This window comes from Orycteropus afer, unplaced genomic scaffold (genome assembly GCF_000298275.1).
Source record: "Orycteropus afer afer isolate SDZICR_OR568_19922 unplaced genomic scaffold, OryAfe1.0 scaffold00674, whole genome shotgun sequence".
NCBI lineage: Eukaryota > Metazoa > Chordata > Mammalia > Tubulidentata > Orycteropodidae > Orycteropus > Orycteropus afer.
In genome coordinates, this window is record NW_006922261.1 from 15,206 (window position 1) to 19,508 (window position 4,303).

Genomic DNA, 4,303 nt, shown 5'->3' on the forward strand with positions numbered 1-4,303 from the left:
CTATCCATGAGCATGGAATGTTCTATTTATGTTCTCCTATTTATGTAGATCTCTTACAGTTTCTTGAAGTAGTGTTTTATAGTTTCATTGTATAGGTCTTTTGTGTTCTTGGTTAGATTTATCCTTAAGTATCTTACCTTTTTGGAGCTATGGTAAATTGTATTGATTTCCTTATTTCCATTTCAGAGACCTGTTTATGGGTGTAGAGGAATCCAACTGAATTTTGTATGTTGATCTTGTATACTGCCACTATGCTAAATTTTTCAATAAGTTTCAGTAGTTTTCTTGCTGAGCCACTTGGGGTTTCTATGTATAGGATCATAGCATCTGCAAATAAGGATAATTTTACTTCTTCCTTACCAAATTTGGATGCCTTTGATTTCCCTTTCTTGCCTCATTGCCCTGGCTAAGATTTCCAATACAATGCTGAATAGAAATGGAGATAAATGGTATCCTTGTCTGGTTCCTGTTTGCAAAGAGGATGGTCAGTCTGTCACCATTATGAGTAATGCTGCCTTTTGGTATTACATATATACCCTTTTTTATGTTGAGGGATTTTCCTCATATTCCTATTTTTCTGAGAGTTTTTTTTTTCTTTTTTTAAATCAGGAATGAGTGTTGGATTTTATCAAATGCCTTTGTGGCATCTATTGATACGATCATGTGGTTCTTTTCCTTTGTTTTATTTATGTGATGGACTGTGTTGATTGTTTTTTAATGCTGAACCACCCCTGCATCCCTGGTATGAACCTTACTTGGTCATGATTTTTTTGATATATTATTGGAGTCTATTGGCTAGTATTTTGTTGAGGATTTTTGCATCTATATTGGATGTTGATTTTGGCGTTTTCTTCTTTTTTGATGTGTGCATTTGCTGATATAAATTGCTGTCTGGTTACTGCTTTTCCTGTGTCCCAAAGATTTTGTTATGTTGTATTTTCATTCTCATTTGATTCAAGGAATTTTTAAATTTCATTTCTTATTTGTTCTATTACCTAATCGTTTTTGAGGACAGTGTGATTCAGTTTCCATGTGTTTGCTCTTTTTCTGTTGGTCTTCCTAGTATTGATTTCTAATCTTATAGCATAGTGATCTGAGAAGGTTCTTTGTTAGTATTTCAAGGTTTATAAATTTGTTGGTGCTTGTTTTGTGGCCTAAAATAAGGTCTATCCTGGAGAATGTTCCATGTGTGCTGGAAAAGAATGTATATTGTACTGTTGTTGGCTGAAGCATTCTGTAGATGTCTATAAGGTCAAGCTGGTTGATTGTATTGTTTAATTCTTCTGAGTCTTTGTTGATTTTCTTTCCAATTGTTCTACCTTTTATTGAAAGTGGTTTATTATTATTTAAAAAAAGAAGAAGAAGACCAGGTTTACTGGTCTGATAGAGCCTGGTGACACCCTGAGACTATGGCCCCTAGTGATTCTTTGGGTCTGGAATTGCTTCCAGCCACGCAACAGACAGGCAGATAGGGTCAACTTTTACCTCAGGTAGATACAGTCCTTAGAGCAATCAATTGTGGGAGAACAGAAGAGCAGTGTTTGCACACAGATCTAGCTCAGGCACAGGAATGCATAGGAAAGAAGGACACAGAGAAGAGGTAACTCCCAGACTGAAGTGGGAAGAGAACCCTTACATTGTGTGGAATTGCAGCCTATGTTATGAAACAAAATGTGTATGGAATACCATATGGAACATGAATTTGCACTGTAAACTTTTACCCAAACCACAATAATTTTTTTCTTTTTAAGGGTATATTAAGGTCTCCTACTATTACTGTGGAGTCGTCTGTTTGACTTCTACTTCCGTTGAAGTCTGATTTATGGATTTGGGGGCTCTTTCATTGGGTGTGTAGATATTTATTATGGTTATGTCTTCTTGTTCAGTTGATATTTTAGTCATTATATAATATCATTCCTTGTCTATTATGGTCGTTTTTGTCTGAAAGTCTATTTTATAAGAAATTAATATTGCCACTCCTGATGTTTTTCGATTGCCATTTGCTTGATATATCTTTTTTACAATCTTTGATTTTTAGTCCATTTTTGTCTTTGTATCTAAGCTGAGTCTCTTGGAGACAGCATATTGATGGGTTATGTTTTCTTATCCATTCTACAACTTTCTTGAATGGCACTTTTAATCCATTTACATTCAGTGTAATTATAGACAGGTATGAATTTATTGATGTCATATTGTTATGTGTTTTTTTGTGGTGTTACTAATTTATTTGTTCCATATAATTTTCTGTGCCGAGCTCATTTTGTTTATAAATTGTGTTATCATCTCCTTCATTGTTATTGTTTTACTATTTGCTGAATATTTGTGCTAGTCTTCTTTTTAATTTTGATACAAAGTTTTATTAATTTTCTTTGAGGTTACCCTATGATTTATAATTTTCTTCCCAAATTTTAAACCGTCTGCTGGGTCTCACAATTTTCTTGACTTCCTCACCATTTACAAATTTTGTAACTACACTATTAATTCCTTCTTTTGGGTTTGTAGTTATCTTTATTTACCAATTGATGTCTCCAGTTTCCTGGTTACAGTCTTGTAAGCTTACTTTACTTTGGATACTTCTCTAACTGGGTTGGTTTCTGGTTTATGTCACCATGTGTATCAATCATTGGTTGTTGTTTGGTGTTGTTGGTCCTCTGTCCAAAGGACTCCCTTTAGCATCTCTTATCAGGTTGGTCTGGCTTTAGCAAATTCCCTTAATTTCTGTTTATCTGGAAGTTCCCTAATTTCACCATCATATTTGAGGGACAATTTTGCTAGGTATATAATTTGTGGTTGGAATTTTTCCCCCCTCAGGGTTTTATGGGTTTTATATATATCATCCTATTGCCTTCTTACCTGTATCTTTTCTGCTGAGAAACCACAGCTTGGTCTTATTGGTTGCCCTTTGTAGGCAACTTTTCAGTTTTCCCATGCTGCTTTCAGAATTCTTTCTTTTCTTTGGTTTTGGAGAGTTTGATGATGATATGCCTTGGTGATTTATTTGGGGGGTGTATCCTGTTTCGGGTTCATTAAAGTTCTTAAATGGATATAGTCTTGTCTTTTATCATATTAGGGAAATTCTCTTATAACAAATCATCAAAAATTTTCTTGGTAGTTTTATTTATCTCTTCCTGTTCTGGAATTCTGATTACACATAGGTTATGCCTATTGATAGTATTCCACATGCATCTTAGGCTTTCTTAGTTTATTTTGATATTTCTCTCTGATTGATCCCTTAACAAAGTAGTGTTAAGATATTTGTCTTCAGACTCATTAATTCTGTTTTCCATTGATTCAGTTCTACTCCTTTGCCTGTTAAATATGTTATCTGATTTTGAAACCTTAGTATTAAACTTCTAGACTTCTATTTGTGGTTTTCTATTATTTCTAATTTTTTACTTTGTCAATTTGTTCTTGTATTGTTTTCCTAACTTGTTCTAGACTTTTTTTAAAATGTGTTTTCCTGAATGTTGTTAGTCTTTTTCCTGATCTTGTCAGTGTTTTCCTTGATCTCTCTTTCAATGCATTGAAGATACCTTTATCCAATTTTTTTTATTTCCTTATCAGGGAGTTCCTGTGCTGCTTCTTCCTCAGGGGTGGTTTCTTGGTTTGTATACTGTTTTCTTGTTTCTTCTGCTTTATCTTGCTTCTTTGTTTGCAGTAAGATGGTCAGTTGCCTCCAAGACATCATGATGTTATTGTATTTATGTTTAATTTGTAGTTGTATGTTGGTGTGATTTGCCCAAGATATTTTTTTCTTTTATTTTGTTTTGACATATCTGTGTGAGCAGAGTACTGTGTTCTCTATTTGCTGGTTGTTAACACTTTGGCACTCACCACCTGTCTCATGATGGGTATGATAGAGAATGAGAGTGTATGCACAGATCTCTGTTCACTGTTCAGAAGGAGCAGTTGAGTGTGATGTGAGCTGGTATCAGCTGCCATCTATTGTTGGTCCATTGGTGTAAAAGCAAGTACTGGCCTTCACTCCATGGGTGGGTCTTCAGGAAGTGCAGGTCTCATTGGGTTGTGTGGGAATAGATTCTGGTTCCCACTCAGACAAAAAAAAATAAAAATTATAAAAAGGAAAACCAACTCACTGCCATCAAGTCAGATCCCACTCATCCTGACCCCTCCTTGGCTTTCTGAGGTGGTATCACTATGGAATTAGATTGCCCAATCTTCCACCTGACGAGGTGCTGGTGGGTTAGAACCACCAACCTTCTGGTTAGCCATCAAATGCACTATGCCACCAGAGCACCAAAATATAAATTAAAAAATCAAAACGAGAGAACAAAGACCTCAA